Consider the following 17527-nt stretch of genomic DNA (forward strand, 5'->3'; position numbering starts at 1 on the left):
TGCTTTCGTTGAGAGTTGAACTCAAGACCTCCCGCTTACTAAACGGGTGCTCTAACCAACTGAGCTACGAAAGCTAGATATCACAACTTTTCTGTGTTATGGTATTGATCATGCAGTAGAGGTTGTCGTTGATTTGCATAACGTTCAAGGGTTGGCTTTCGAGGGTGCTTCATGCACACGTAAAACTCAAGAGCAACCTCTAGTGCTTGAGGCCTTGGCTTTCGAGGGTGCTTCATGCACACGTAATACTCAAGAGCTGGCTATCTTAAAGACTTAAATGCTGATATTCCTTTCCCTCTAGTGCTCTTTCTTTGTCTTTCTATTGCTCTTTTGTCCCTTCTTTTTGCTTCCTTATTTAATCTTATGATTGTTTTGATGGCTAATTTATTTGCGATTATACTTGCAATCGTTTTCTCTCTTGCATTTTATTTTCCCTAGACTCTCTCTCCTTCATCGGTTTGGCAGCTGGTTTCTACATGCATTGAACAAAAATCCCATTACAACAATTGTTAGCGTGAACAAAAATATTTGCATCGTCTTCGTCATTCTTATTTGGTTTTTTCCAGGCTTCATTGCTGCATTTCCTATCTCCCGCAACTGCCTGCCTTTGGTGCTTCCCCCTTCGTCTGAAGTGGGTGTTCCTTTCCAGTCCCCAAGCTTGCTTTGGCCTCGCTGGCTTTTGGTCTTAGAGTTAATTTGTTCGATGCAATCAGCATCCCTCTAGTGCCTGCTGGGTTTTCTCTTAATGTGTTTCTTTCTCTTTGAGAATGGCATGCACCCATCTTAATTCTCATCAAGAGACCTTCAACCGTGGGTAAGAAATGCAAACTTCGGACTGGTTCGAAGTGCAATGGGAAGAAGGTTGCTCCTTATATACCTTCATTGTTGCACTTCTTGTGCAATTTGGAAGCCACCCTCTCTCCCTGGTCACCTAGCTAGCTTCAGTTAGATACCATTCGATTGGAATGAACGTTGCAGCCTTTGTTTGCTTCCTTTTAAGGTTTTGGTGTTGGCTTTCCTAAGCCGTCAAAAGATTCTTTTGTGCAATGCTTTGGGCATGTTGGAACAACTTAGGAGAAAGAAATATCGTCTGTTTTAATAGGGGCTCTTTCTTTACTCAGTTTGACTCAATGGAGGATTGAGACAGAAGTTATTAGTCTTGAATCGTGGTGGTGCAGAGAGATTAATTCTCCTTCAACCTCTTAGGGTTTTTGAGCGAGTGAAGAGTCTCCTCTAACGACTCCCGTCTCGACGGAATAAGGCTCTCCTAAACCTAGTTTTAATTATCATGATTGTGCCCTTCGTGTTCTTCTTTTGGGTTTGCGAACAAAGTGGTGAACCAGTATGACAGTTTGAGTTTGGTACCGGTGGTTTGAGTTTGAGTGGAAACCCGTTTTGTCTCACCTGGCCCTGTGTGCTGCAAAGAATTTCCTTGCTAGCACTTTGGAGGGGGGCTCCTGCTTAATTTACCCCCAGAAATTCTCTCTCTCTCTCTCTAGAAACTTGTGTTGCTAAGCTCATTTTAATCGAAGTCTCCAGAACCATATATCCTCCTCCCCTTTCTTCTGCGTTGGCATGGCTTTCTAATTGTTAGATGATGAAATTAGAATGACTTGTGTTACCCTCAGAGAGAGTACAACACATATATATATCATAGGTATAAAGTACAATATACGATATAGTATATGTGGAAAATACACAACAAATACATAGTATAATACTAGTCTCTAACACCCTCCCGCAAAGTCAAGGGGCCAGAATGAAGCTTGACTTTGGATCGTAAAAGTTGAAAGCGAGACTAGGAGAGACCTTTGGTGAGAATATCCGCCAACTGATCATTAGTAGAGATATAGCGAACCTGGAGATCTCCCTTGGCAACCTTGTCTCTAACAAAATGAAAATCCACCTCAATATGCTTGGTGCGAGCGTGAAACACAGGATTTGCAGACAAGTAGGTAGCACCAATATTATCACACCATAACACAGATGGAGAAGACTGAGGAATACTCAACTCAGTAAGTAATGACTGAATCCAAGTGAGTTCAGTAGTAGCCAAAGCCAAGGCATGATACTCATTTTCAGTGCTAGATCTCGCCACGTTGCCCTGTTTGCGTGACTGCCAAGAAACCAGGTTATTGCCAAAGAAAATAAGAAACCCTCCTTGAGACTTCCTGTCATCAGGACAACCTGCCCAGTCAGCATCAGAGAAAGCGGCCAAAGAATAATCTGTAGAAGGCGTAATATGGAGACCATACAAGATAGTGCCTTTGAGATACCGTAATAACCGCTTCAAAGCCACCCAATGATCCTCAGTGGGAGAAGCAAGAAACTGACAAAGCTTATTGACAGTGAAAGCAATCTCTGGACGAGTCATAGTGACATACTGAAGAGCACCAACCAAACTACGGTACAAAGTTGGGTCAGAGAGACATTTCCCTCCCGTACTTGATAAGTGGTGAGAAGGGACAATTGGAGTAGTAATGGGTTTTGCATCAGATAAACCAGCCCGTTGGAGAAGCCCACAAATGTAACATTGCTGAGATAACAACAAACCCATGGAAAGAGGGATAAGTTCAATCCCTAAGAAGAAACGTGCAGGACCAAGATCCTTTAGAGCAAATTCCTTACTAAGAGAATGGATAAGGTCATCTATGGCAACAGCAGACGGCCCAGTAATCAAGATGTCATCAACATAAATCAGCATATAGAGAGGCCCATGAGAACAATGACAGTAAAATAATGAAGAATCAGTCTTAGACCCCTGAAAACCAAGGGTTAGTAAGAATGAGCTGAGACGTTGAAACCATGCCCTGGGAGCCTGCTTAAGGCCATAAAGAGACCTTTGAAGCTTACAAACATGTGTGGGAAAACGAGAATCAACATAGCCAGGAGGTTGATGCATATAAATGTCTTCAGAAAAATGACCATGAAGAAAAGCATTATTGACATCAAGCTGGCGAATAGGCCAAGTGGAGGACACCGCCAAAGATAACAAAATGCGGATTGTAGTAGGTTTGACCATTGGACTAAAAGTCTCAGTATAATCTAGGCCATACTCCTGTGTGTAGCCCTTAGCGACTAACCGCGCCTTATAACGCTCAATTGACCCATCGGAGCGGCGCTTAATGCGAAATAGCCATTTGCAACCGATAATTTGACGATCCGCAGGAAGTGAGGTCAAAGTCCAAGTGTGATTAGAAATGAGAGCATTAAATTCGTTATCCATTGCTGTGCGCCAAACCGTGTGCTTAGATGCTTGAGAGTAACATGTGGGTTCAATATCAGTGATGACTGAAGCAACTAAAACATGAGGGAGAGAGTGGCGTGTCGTATGGAAACTTGTTGGGACACGTGGTATGCGAGTCCCATCTTGGGATCGAGTGACCATGGAGTGAGACCGAAGAGGTGCATGAGGTAGAAGACAAAGTTCATTAGGAAGGGTAGATGAAGGCCCACTACTAGTATCATTAACCAAAGGAGGTTGACTAGGAAGAGAAGGCCCATGACCAACAGTATCAGTATTATGCCCATGATTATAAACATCAAGAATATCTTTATTAAGCCCATGACCAGCAGCAGCATTATTAGGCCCATGACCAACAGCATTATTATGAGGCCCATTAGCAACAGCAACATTATTAGGCCCATGTGCAGGTAAAGGCAAAAAATCACAAAGCATAGAAGAGGGTAAAGGTCCACATGCATCCGCAGCAGAATCAATGTGAGGCATACTAGTAGCAGAACTATTAAATCCATCAGTGCAAAGTCCAATAGTCCTTTTAGGTACAAGCCCAACAGACTCAACATGAGTACTGTTATTAGTAGCATTATTACAAAAATCAGCAACAAATTCAGTTTTACCTATAGTTGCTGATTTTTGTAGAAACATTAGATGGAGCAGAAGTAGCAGCTCCTTGACCATCCCTAGGCAATGTACATGGCACCCGAACTGTTGTAGAAAAGAGATCTGAAGATGTACCAGATGCCAAAGCTGTAGTAAAAGACCTGTCCTTATATGGAAACAAAAGCTCATCAAAAATCACATGTCTAGATATGATAACCTTTCTAGTGACAGGATGAAAGCACTTGTAACCATGATGATGAGGGCTGTAACCAACAAAAATATAAGCTGTTAGAGACTAGTATTATACTATGTATTTGTTGTGTATTTTCCACATATACTATATTATATATTGTACTTTATACCTATGATATATATATGTGTTGTACTCTCTCTGAGGGTAACACAAGTCATTCTAATTTCATCATCTAACACTAATCAATCTGTGGAGTCTGTTCTTAGTTTCGTTGCTCAGGCTAGCAATCTGCCATCTCAGATAGGATCTCAAGCTCAAGGCTTGCATAAATTGGTCTGTCCAACTCAACCCAGCTTTATATGCTTCTGGAATTTCTCTATTTGGTCTTCCCATTCTTCTTATTTGACTTTCTCGATCTACAGTTCATGTCTCTCATCTATATCTTTTTAGAATCGATTTAGTTTTGTTTCATAACTTATCTTTTTCTGCTTCTATTTTATTTTATTTCTGCCCTGTGTCTTCAATCTATTTGTTGTGAATCATGAATGTTCTTGCATGGAATGTGAGGGGAATCCATTCTGTCCTCACACGCAAATGCATTTGTAAGCATGTTAAACTAATCCATGTTGATGTTCTCTTTTTGGGTGAAATTAAGTGTGAGGATATTGCATCGATCAAGCTTGTTGGTCCTCTAAAACATTTTCTAACTCTTGGTTGGACCCCCAGCGCATGTGGTGGTTCTAAAGGCCTACTTGTGGGTATTATATACGTAGTCCAAACTTGATTGTGTTGGATTCGGTGGTTATAAAGCACTTTATTGGCATTAAGATTAGGGACCCTATATTTGGCATTCTGTGGATCATTGGTGTCTACACTCCCCCAAGGTCTGGTGCTAGATTATCCACCTGGAAAGAGCTTAACTTTTTCTTTCCTTTTGGGTTTGAAGGAACCCTTCTTGTTATAGGGGATTGGATTTCATTAGTTTCTACTCCCACTTCTAATGGGAAAGACAGTTGATTTCCTGGATTTTATCGGTCATGTTTGTTACTTCTTATTACGTTTGGAAGTCAAGAAATGAGTCCTCCTTCGGAATCAGAAAAGCTAATCCTGGTAAGACTCTAAACACAATTAGGTTTTGGCTCAAAGAATTATATTGTTCCCCTCCTGATGTGAGGTAGTATAATGGTTTTGAAAAATGGTAGGTTTTCTAGATTTGAATACTTCAATTGGGATCTTATTTCGAGTAATACCTTAACTGTAGTAGGACGCAGAGAGCAACACCAAGGAGACTGGACATGGGACACAACGTTAGCAAGAAAGGGAGAATGTCTTCACCAGTCTGATAGCGCCAGGAGATTTTTATCTTGCCTGAAAGCAGTGCTTGATGGAATAATTAAGGAATAGAAAGTAGTTGTTGATTTGGTTGATTTTGTATCAGGAAGTGAGGTTAAATTGTGATAAATTGCTTAGCCTTCACCCTGTTGAGGCCATATCAGGTTTTATTCACCTCGCTTGGATCCTTGGATCTCTGTACTCAAGTTCCAGTGTTTGTTGCTCGTGAGGAATGAAATACTTTCCACAGTTTTTATTTTATTTTTATTATTGGTAACCAGAGAATTTATGGTGAATTTATATATCCTTACTTGGTGAAGGTTGACAGTTTTAATGGTTCTAATAGAAATCTTGCAAAGATGATTAATTAATAGAAACAAGGCAGGCTGCAAGCAAAGAATCCAGATTTAATGCAGTAAGAGATTTGTATGAGTAGCTTAAAACTTAGGTTGGTGAGCAAAGACGAGAGTGAAAGAGGATTGTATGTTCACTATTTTTAGATTATGCTTAATTCTAAAGAATTTTATCAAATCCCCTACCATTTCAAAATTTCCGAAGTACCTTCTTTTAGCATTAGATCAGTTTCTACTTCCAAGAGGAAAAAAAGAAGAAAGAAAGAAAGAAGTAGGGAGGGTGAGAGTAAGGGTGCCAATTTGGTATGGCATTGTACTGTACCGAATTTCAAAACCTCATATTGAAACCGTACCATACCGAATTTATACGGTACGGTATGAAAACTGTATTTTTGAAAACGGTTCAGTATGGTTTCAATATAAAAACGATATGGGAAAAATGGCATGGTTCGGTGTACAGTATGGTATAATTTAAGTATGAAAAAATCGATTCTTCTAATCTTCAAACTGTAACCGCAACTACATCGATCTATGCCTTCTCACCTCTGGGTTTTGAGGAGACAACAATAAAGCCAGATCTACTGAGGTTCAAGGAAGATATAGAAGAAGTCGGCAACTGTTTGGAAGCTGGTTGCTAGGTTTTCGTCTAGCGGTTCTGGAGGCGGAAAGACGCTGGCGGTCCTTCGATGTGTGTCTCTCTGCCTCCTTCTCCCTTCTCCTCTCTCTCTTCCTTGCTCTCTTCTCTTAGCTCTTCTCCTCCACCGGTGTCTTTGGTGGCGGAGAAGCGGTAGTGGTCCTCCGCCACCCTCTCCTCCTTCTCTCTCTTCTCCTTCTTCTCCTAGCTCCCCTCCTCATCTCCTCTCTGTTTCGGCAGTTCTCTAGTCGTGCTCTCTTATCTGAGCACCTTTCTCCTCCCTCTGGGCTGTTTTTTCAGAGGTTACATTGATCATTAGACTTTTCAATGAATGGTATTCAAAACCGTAATCATCCACTTGTAAGTGTAATAAATATTAATGGATAATATTAACTGATCTGTAAAAACTACAATTAATTGATCATATTACTTCAAAGACACTCAAATAATTATAATGTTCATCTTATTACTAGCTATAACCAAAAAAAATCTTATTACTAGCTGTAACTACATGATTGGTTTGTGACCAATCTTTCATTGGACCAATTTGTCCTATTTATCACCTACAAAACCACTGGCATAATTTTATATTAAATTAAATCTATTGTGTACCAGGGCATTTGGTCTAGTGGTATGATTCTTGCTTTGGGTGCAAGAGGTCCTGAGTTCGATTCTCGGAATGCCCCATCATCTGCACTAATTTTATTTATTTGTTGTACTGTTTATTTGTATTACATTTGTAGCACATCTTTCATAGTTGAAATTTATATTAAAAAAAAAAAAAAATCAATTTTAAGGGGTTGTATGGTAACTATTTCAGCACACTTAATTTTGTATAATAATTCAGTCTAAAAAATGTATGATGAAACAGCCTATTGGTACACATATTGCTTGCTGACATGGACACAATTTTGAAAAAATGCGGAAGGCAAACTTGAGAAAACTTGGGGAAAAACATGACTCAAGGGTAATGGAGTCATTTGACTCTAAAATAATAAAAGTATAAAACTCATCTCTTCTTCGTGATAAACCCCATTTCTAACCTTAGCTGTTGCCATCAAATTTCTTTGTGTGCGATAAAAACTTCCTTCATTCTTCCCTATAGCAATTGAACTTTCTCCAACGAAGAAGATGACCTACTGGCTGGCTCCTTGATCTTTCTCCAACAAAGAAGAAGACATGCTCTCAACCTCTCTTTTGACTTGCCATAAAGGAATGATATCATCACTCTACACCTCAATCAATTCAAAGAGAAAAATTCTTTCGTTGTTATTATACCTGATGATGGTGTCTATTTGATCGTAACTTCATGTCCCTCACAAGTGGTAAACTTGAAGATATCAAGAACAACATCAAGTTCACTCTCTTAGGCTGGATGGTTGATGGAATTGTGGTTACAATGTATGATTTAACCCCTTTTTTGTCCAAAGCCTTCAACTCCGAGATGTTTGAAGTTCATGGATTTCACTTAGTGGAAGGTGCCACCGATCACTTCACCATCAAATGCAGGAATGAGAAAAACTCATAATCTTATACTCTTTGCTTAACCATGGAATTACAAGGGACATCTAATCATTTTTCAACCTTGGGATAATAGCATACTAGCTACTATCCTTCCTTTTCGCTATGTGATTATGTGGGTTCAAATTCTCAAACTACACTGGCGTTTTCATGATCATGATGTGCTCAATTTGATCTTCAACAAGGTGAGATATATTATTGAATGTCCCAAGGGTGATGGATCTTCCCCATTCGATCCAGCTGCTTGTGTTCTACTACTGATCAACCAAGATCTAACTTCTTCAGTTCTGTTTGAAATTGCACCAAATGAGGTTATGCAGGTCAAATTTGCTTATGAGTTACGCCTTACTCTCATGTGTTCCTATTGTATCCGCATGGGCCATAAACACTCAGATTGCAAATTTTGCAAATTGGCTCCTTCTCAAGCTAGTACTGGAGATGTCCTTTCAACTCATCATGCCCATATACCTCTTGCTGCAATTCCTCCTAAGCAAAATGGGCACGTAAAGTTGATTACGGATTTGTATGACTGTTGCGTCTAGAACTTCTTCGAGAGCCGGATATTGAGATGACCACCTTAAGAGCTCTCCAACTAAGTTGGAATAACTGGGATGCCTGCACACACAAAGAAAGCAAGAACGGTCCGGCCTAGTTTTGGCCGGGGAACCGCCTTCGACGCTCAAGTCAACCTAGGCAACAATAATGGTTCTTGAGAGAGTTCTCAAGAACGTAATGAGTAAGTACTCAGATGAAAGTTCTCGAACCTTTCTCCATGTAGGAGGTGGGTTTATATAGAGGTTACCTGGAGGCGGCGATTCCTTAAGTTCCGGATCGATAGTTGAGGAGTGAGTGGAGTAGTGGAATAACGGCTCCTTCTTTGTCACACCTGATAATGCCATTATGCTAACTCACCTCCCCAATTCTCGGAATAGATATGCTGAGTGTTTATGCGTAACTAACTCTTCTTGACTTAGTCAAGAGAGTCTTCTGAGAAATGCTAGAGTTGGATATAGATATATATTTTTCCCAAGTGTGGCACTTCTCCAACAAAGAAATGAACCTGCCCAAGAGGGAGGTGTCTCTCCCGAATGAGGCCCTCGGGACCTTCTTCAAGGAAGAAATCAGACAACCCAAAGGGGTGCATCTATCTCGACTGAGGCACTCGGGACCCTGGCCCTCGGGACCTTCTTCAAGGAAGAAATCAGACAACCCAAAGGGGTGCATCTGTCCCGAGTGAGGCACTCGGGACCCTTTATGAGGGAAGAGATGCACCAGCCCGAGGGAGGTGCATCTCTTCCGAGGGGGAGGACTCGGGACCTTAGTTCGCCGCAACAATGACGAAGTTTTCATTCACAATTTCTGCAATGATCTTTCACTTTATGAAGGTCCTATCTCGAAGTCTAGAGAGGATGCAATCAAACAAAGCTTCCTCAAACTTGCCTTTGTTTATGAAGTCTGCATCCCTCCTCACATTGAAGGATCGCACTCCCTAGCTGTTGCCATCATTCAGCCCACAAGATCAACAACAACTACTATCTCTACTAGCATTCACAATGTGGATATGCACTTTATTATTCACCACCTTAATCCTCTCCATTCGTTGTTGGAATTTACACATGAAGCATCTCCCACTTCATCATTGGAGTATGTAACAATGTACACTCTCCCTTGCTCCTACAATTCCAGTGGATTTCACCCATACCACATTATCTACTAATGTGGAGCTTGACCTTTAGAACATATGGGCCTCAACTTTCCCAGTCACTTTGTGTAACAACCCCCGTATTTCTACCCCGGACCCGTATTGCAGGTCCGAGAACCCGAAGGTCTAGCCGGGTAAATCTGTGGAGTGTCCGGATAGAAGTCCATGATTCATGCCTTGAACCCATGGATCTGGATTCCCTTGATGAAGAGCCTGCCTTATTTGGTAGCTGGACTTCTGTAAGGCAAGTGATGTCTGGAGATGTTCGGAATGAAGGTAAGACCTCCCCCATGTGTTCATTAGGGTTAGGTTTTACTTGAACATCAACCCCTTGAGCAAAGCACCCTTGTATAACAATATACTTGGGGGCGGTTGCTAGTGGCAGTTGATTAGACCAAGCAACCGCTAAGTCTTGGTTGCGGGGTTTTGCCCTATTTTCCCCCCAGACTCCTATAAATAGTAACCCTCGCCTATTTTACAAATATTATATTTGGGATTACTGTTTTTGGAGGTTAGATGGCTGTGGAGACGCGCTGGAAGGTGATATGAAGTGTTGTCAGTGTTCTACTGTCCTTCATAGCTAATCTGGTTGAGGTAAGTGATTCCCTGTTCATTCATACTTCACTTTAAGCTATGATAAAAGTAGATTAGTGTTCCCCTTTGGTTGTTCTTGATCCTTCTATTGCATTGTCTACCTTTTTTATGATATTGGTGAGATCAGATCCGAAAACAAAACCCTGCTTTCTTGAAAAGGGCTAATCTAATCAAGAGGGAGGATTTTGGATAACCAAATTGATGTCATTGGTTAGATTTAGTATCACCCGTGGTTATGGGAGTGATAGATTTGAAATTCGGACTATGATCATTCAAAATTCAGATTGAAATTGGATGATCTGAAGCCTGAGTTTCGGATTGAAAACTCTCTGTTTTTGGGGCGGTCACTAGTGGCGGTTGCTCAACCTAAGCGACCGGCTGGTTTCCAGTGACCAAATGACTTTTGGTTTTGATCCGATTTGATTAATTTGACTTAAACCTTATTGTAACCTTGTATATAGGTGTTCTCTGTTTCAAATAGAAGTCTTATAATTGTTCCTGGTTTGCAAGTTAGAGGGATTCTACTTATTTACAGGTTGGGACATACAATCCTATCTTTATGAAATGACTTAAACATGCTAGTCCAGTGTATGTTATTACTGTCCTTTCATTTCATATACTGCTGTAACCTTGTTTAGCATGTTGATCTTATGATATGCTTGCTGTTTGTACTATCTTTACATATACTTTGTCAATTATGAATATGATATGATGATGGTTGTGGTATGTGGTTCTGATGGAAAGGGTAGTGATGTGAATTGAAGCCGGATGACCCGTGATGGCAGTGACGATGATCCACTGTTGGTCATATAAATGGTAGGGTCGTATATGTTAGGGTTGGGTTCATGGACGTCCAAGGAACGGACCGGGTGTCGTGAGGAGTCATGAGAGCATTCCACCCCAACAATATGTGGATGACCATAGGGTTATGGAATGGAGTCCAAGCGATAGCCAGTCCGTGAGGGTTCTCATTCCTAGGTTGCGAATGATACTGAACTGTCCGTGAGGGTTCTCATTCCTAGGTTGCGAATGATACTGAACTGAGTTGGTTGGTGCCATAGGGGATGTATCTGGACTTCATGTAGTATGTTACCATTATGACTTGCATTGGATTAGAAACCCCGACATGCGCCAGTACTCATGCCAATGGTCGTGGTGAGAGAGTGTTGACTTAACCCCAGCCATGGTTTGAGAGCCAAGTGTGGACTTTCCATTTTACCCAGGATCCCTACAGAGGTAACCAGTCCTTGCCAGATCAGAGTGACTAGACCTAGTAGGGCTGGTGTATATCTTAAAGCATGTCAACTATTAGAGACTTGCATGGTTAGATCTTAGCGGTATTCATACTTTGCATTCATACATATCATATATGCATTTCTGATTGGTTTGACATTTGGATGGGAATCATTGTTTGTTCTTACTGAGTTCTCCAGAACTTATTCCTTTATTTGTCTATGTTTTATTAGCTTGTACAGATGGAGGATATACGCCGAAAGATGGATTGGTTTCCCATGAAGGAACCTTCCTTTATGAAGAAGATGTGGCACCGACAATGGGAAATGGAGATAGCCTTTGCAGGAGCTTCTGTGAGTGCATGGAATGCGCTTAAAGCACCCATTGATGGGCAGAGGAGATAGGTTGCCAGGCAGTTTGCACATCGTCTGGAGAAGAATTGGAGAACCCCTCATCTTGATAAACTTGAGTCTAAGTTTTTAGCTTTAGAGAAAGAAACCGGGAAGAAACTTATATAACTCTTTTTGATTGCTTCCACTAAACTCATTTTCATTTTGATTATTTATTCTTTCCTTGATTATTATATTGGAGTATTTGGACTCCTGTAATCCTTTTATTTAATTATTAAACTTATTCTTGCTCATGATTGTCTTTACTTGCATTTATTATTATTGATAGACTAAAAACCGTGGATCTTGTGACGGATCATTCCCACGGGTTGTCGGGCAGGTAATCGAGACCGGCAGGTGGGGTGTGACACTTTGTCTAGAAACAATACATGCAAGTTGATAGTTCCTGAAGACTCTGATAAGTTACTGCGTAAACGCAAGCTAGTGCTGCAAGAAATTTTGGAGAAAGACCACAAAAATCAAGAATCAGATTCAGGAGAGAAAATGAGATTCGATCAATATGGCTTTGATTTGTTATGCACTGAGGCAATGATGGCTAGCTTGGAAAGGCCATCAGGGGAGAAATGAGAACTCTATCTCACAATTGTAGAGGACTAGGTCGATCCTCTATACAGAAGGAGTTACAGGTCCTCATTCGTAATCATAGACCCAACTTTGTCTTCCTTTCCGAAGTTAAGTCTGCTAGTTTAAATGTTAGTCTGTTGTGTAAAACATGGGGTTTTTCTCAGTTTGTTTCGGTCTCGCTTGAAGGTCAAGCAGGTGGTCTTGTTTTCTATTGGAAGGTTAATATAATAGTTGATGTTGTGTGGTCTTCATCTTGGTGTGTGCATCTTTTATGCGGTGATTCTCCTAATATGTGGTATTTTTCGTTTGTGTATATGAGTTTGGTTCCTTCTATTCAACATTATCAATGGCGAACTCTCAATAACCTTGTCTCATTTATTGATCAACCATAGATCATTGGTAGTGATTAGAATTCTTATCTGGCAACTACTGATTGACAAGGAGGTCGTCCCATTCTTGATTCCCTTCTACTACCTATGCAGCATTTCATGAATGAGTACAATATGCTTTGTCTACTAGTGCTTGGAAATAAGTTCACCTGGACCAGAGCAAAAAGGCCAAAGAAGAATTGAAGGTTTCTTGGATTGATTCATTTGCAATACAGAGTGGCTGTCCTATTTTAAGGACACACAGGTATCCCATATAGTTGTGACTCACTCAGATCATAAAGCTCTTCTATTATCTATTGAGAAATCAAGTGCAAGGATGCCCAGACCATTTCGATTTGAGCACTTCTAGACTCATGAAGATACCTATGCAAATCTCTTAAGCCATGGGCAAAATATCCTAGTTCGAGGTTCTCCCTCGTAAATGTTAGCAAAAAAGCTTCAATGTCTTACTACTAAACTAAAGTCTTGGAACAAACACACCGTTCGTAATTTGGACACCAAGGAAGATGCGACCAGAAAAATAATTGCTATCCTTGAACAACTTCCATTCGCAAATCTGCGTTTGGTGTTGAAGCAACAGGCAGATAAATGGCATCAAAAGTCCTGCACTAAATGGAAGCTTCAAGGGGTTCGAAATACTCGCTTCTTCCATCAAAGCACAATGACTTGAAGGGCGAGGAATAAGATCAAATCTATTACTCAAAATGGTATCTCTTATACTAATCACCATGATATAGAAAATGCTTTTGTCTCACATTTTAAACAGCAGTATACCCCGGCATCACAAAGGCATTAGGACGATTACTTTATTCCCATAAAAAATAGAGTCACCGAAGCTGACAGGCAATGGCTTCTTCGCCCAATCACTAATGAAGAGATAAAAGAGGTTGTTTATGGAGTCAATGGTCTCAATTCCCCTAGTCCTGATGGTTATCCAGAAATTTTCTACCAACAAGGTAGGGAGGCAATAAGCCCTGAAGTCCAAGCTATGGTCCACCATTCTTGGATACAGGTACTTTTTCCAGATCACATAATTCTACCTTCATCACCTTGATTCCAAAAATTGATTCTCCAACTCAAGTTGGTGACTTTCGGCCTATCAGCCTATGCAATATGAGCTACAAGATCATATAAAAAATATTGGTCTCCAGGCTCAAACATATTTTGCCTAAGTTGATATCTTTTCAACACAATGGTTTTGTCAAGGGCAGACACATTCTGATTGCTCATGAAATCATGCACAAAATCCATAGCCACAAATGGCAGAAGAAAGGCATAATGGCAATAAAGTTGGACATGAGTAAAGCTTATGATAGGTTAGAATGGAACTTCCTCAAACATTCTCTTCAAGCGTATAGATTTCCGGATAGATGGATTGACTGGATCATGTTTTGTGTCACAACGGTCACCTATGTACCTTTGATCAATGGTTTGCCAGCCACTACTATTACTCCTTCTAGAGGTTTCAGGCAAGCGGATCCATTGTCACCCTATCTCTTTGTTCTTTGTTCAAAATTGCTAACATCTCATCTAGAATTAACAATTCGAAAAGAAAAAAACTTTAAGCGCATCCAATTCTCCAGGGGAGGTGAAAGGCTCTCACACTTAGAGTTTGCAAATGATCTCATCTTAATTGGCCAAGCTACTAGACAAGAAGCTAGAACTTTTGCACAAGTCATCAAACAATATTGTGACATTTCTAGACAAGAATTAAATGGGAGCAAAACTTGAACCCATTATATCCCAAGCACATCGACAACTATGAAGCGTGATTTATCATTATATTTTCATATCTCTCCTACGTCAGCGACATATATATATATTTGGGAATTCCACTCTTTTCCAGGAAACTGAAGAAGAAACATTGTGACATGCTCCTTTATGGGGTCAATGCTAGACCGCAAGGTTGGAAATCCAAATATTTGGCATCCCCAGGAAAGAAGTACTCATTCGGTCTACCCTTGCAACTCTCCCCTCGCACTTTATCTCCTGTTTGTTTGTTTCCACTTGGTTGTCATTCAGTCATTGGAGAAAATAATGTGAAGCTTCTTCTGGTCCAATGGTAACAAACAACAGGTATACACCATTGATTGGCACACAATCTGTACCCTAAAATCTGCAGGAGTGCTGAATTTTTGCAACCTCCTAGCTTTTAACCTCACTCTTCTGTCTCATAAGGCATGGGAATTACTTCAGAATCCTCATTCTCTGTGGGATCGATTAATGTTGAAGAAGTATTGTCATCATTCCTCTTTCCCTAATGTGGCCCCATCACGCACAGACTCTTGGAGATGGCGATCCATCTTAATGGGGAGAGATTTGCTAAAAAATGGACTATTGTGGCAAGTGGGAGATGGTTAACTAATCAACCCCTGGATCAATCCATGGATCCCTCAAGCTACTCCAGACTTGGGATGCTTTCTTTTCTCTTACACTTGCCTTAAGAAGGTATCTCAATTCATTGATATACGCTCTCACTCATGGAACAAAACATTGTTACATCAATGGTGGACTCCGGAAGTCGTCCAAAGAATCTTGGAGATTCCCTTATCAGTTACACAGCACGCAGACCGACAGATCTGGCACTGGACCACTTCAGGGACTTTCTCAATTAGATCCGCATACAGGTTGGTTATTACCTCTTCCGTTTCCTCTATCTCCTAGACGAACATTTGGAGACGCTTTTGGAAGGTAATGCTGCTACCTCGTGTACAACATTTCCTTTGGAAAGTCCAACATCAAAAATTGCCTATTGCTTCTTTACTGGAACAGCAAGGCTGCACATGTCCCATTTGTTGTCTCCATTGTGGAGAAGAACATGCAACCCCATACCACATGTTTATCACATGTCCTCTTGCTCATGCCGTCTGGGAAGCTTTACACTTCCCTATCTTGGAACAGCAGGGTAATCTAGTGGACAAAGTCATATGTTTACTTAACCAATGGCATGATGACCCATGGACAGAACGGCCCATTTCCACTCTCACAGCGTTTTGGCTTTTGTGGAAAATGTACACAAGTCTTTTTGACACTCAATAGCGTCCTTTAATAGCACAAGTATCTTTTCAAATTTGGAAAGGTCTTCAATTTTATAGTCAAGGGTCACAAACTATCCTGCCACATTGTCCACTTCATCCTATATTAAATGGGAACCACCAATTCCCCCTTGCATCAAATTAAATGTGGATGGTTCCTTGTTTAAGGGCCATAGAGCCACTGGTTTTGGAGGCATTGCTTGGGATCATTGGGGCAATATGCTCTTTTGCTTTGGTCAAGGAACTGACTCTCATGACATTCTCACCATTGAAGCCCTGGCACTACATTAAGCCTTGTTGTGGGCTCGTGATTTTCACTTGTCAGACCTTCAAGTAGAAACAAACAATCAGACCCTATTTTACATATTGCAACACTGTCCACATGAAGCACCGTGGAATATATTCCCTATCATGTCAGACATTCTAGAACTTAAGACTCTATTTGCCTCTCCCACATTCAAACACATTTATCGTGAGGCTAATATGGTAGCTGATGTGCTAGCAAAGGAAAGTGCCCTTTCACAAGATGCCTTCCTAACTATCACCTTCCCCCCCCCTTCACCTCCACTAGCCTTTACTTGTCCGAACAAATAGGTTTAGGCTGTAAAAGGGGATTCTCCCTATAAATAAATAAACTCTATTCTATCAAATAAAAAGAATAGAACTTCTCTATGCACATGCCTCTGCCACATTGATTGTTCCTCTTACCTCCAAATCCATAATTACATCCTGTCCATATAGGTTAGAGACAAGGAAAACATACCAAAACATTAGTACACAAGAAAACTCAAAAAAGCTGATGACTGTGATGTTGGGCTTTCTCTTTTTCCAAACAACTTACATCATACCCATTTGGATTATCCATAGCGCTGAACAAAGCAGAATTCAAAGCAACCAAAAAGCTATGGTAATCAAGAACATCAACAGTGAACACAACCAGTCTCTCTTCCTCCAACCTATTCATTTTCTCTGATTTCCTTTACTATTTTGTCTTCCCTAATACAAAATTGTTAACACCCATCCTTCAAACTTAATGAGTAGACCCAAAAGAATAAAAAATTCAACCTTAGAACATAGGAAAAGGAAAAATCTATATTACCATTACTTTGGATGGCTTGCATGTATCCTATAACCTATACTCAACAGCCCTTTTAGAATCCATAAGCAAGCATATGAAGAAGCATCAAGAATGCTTTTGTTGCATTCCCTTCCTATTCCCTATAAATTGTTTATCTATCTCAAAACTTGTGAACTAAATAAATTCTTTATGGGGTTGAGGAGGGGTTGTTGGATGTAGTTCACGCTTCCATCTACCACTCTCTAGCATGATGAGTTGGGTGACTTAATGCGAAATTATTTCTTGTGGCCAAGGTTAGCTCCCATTTCCCATACTCCCCATTACATTACGCTATTTAATATGTAATCTTCTATCTCCCCACGTATGTGGGATTGGTTGAAGTTTCTTCCATTGGAAAACAACTTTTGCTTAGGTTAGGGCTATGGTGGTCAGAGGAGGGTTTTGGCACCTGGGATGTTGATGCATGGGATGGGAGATTCGTTATCTCAAGTATATGACACACTTCAGTATCTCTTAAAACAGAATTTAGAGATTTGATAATCAAGGGACCCATCCATTTGAAACCTATCAAGAAAATTGGGCAGCAACTAGATTTATCATTTGTCTTTTATCCTCAAAAAGAAGAAGAAGAAGAAGAAACTCTCA

General features: G+C 40.5%; 2 non-coding genes across 2 annotated transcripts; one reads left to right on the forward strand and one right to left on the reverse strand.

Annotated features, from left to right (window-relative positions):
- TRNAT-AGU (transfer RNA threonine (anticodon AGU)) lies at positions 1-74 on the reverse strand. Its single transcript has one exon. It is a non-coding gene; the product is annotated as a tRNA-Thr (tRNA).
- A 6896-nt stretch (positions 75-6970) lies between these two features.
- Positions 6971-7042, forward strand: TRNAP-UGG (transfer RNA proline (anticodon UGG)). The gene has a single exon. It is a non-coding gene; the product is annotated as a tRNA-Pro (tRNA).
- Positions 7043-17527: the final 10485 nt, after the last annotated feature.

Source organism: Hakea prostrata, chromosome 4 (genome assembly GCF_041222555.1).
Source record: "Hakea prostrata isolate BN-2017 chromosome 4, UWA_Hpros_2, whole genome shotgun sequence".
In the NCBI taxonomy this organism is placed as follows: domain Eukaryota; kingdom Viridiplantae; phylum Streptophyta; class Magnoliopsida; order Proteales; family Proteaceae; genus Hakea; species Hakea prostrata.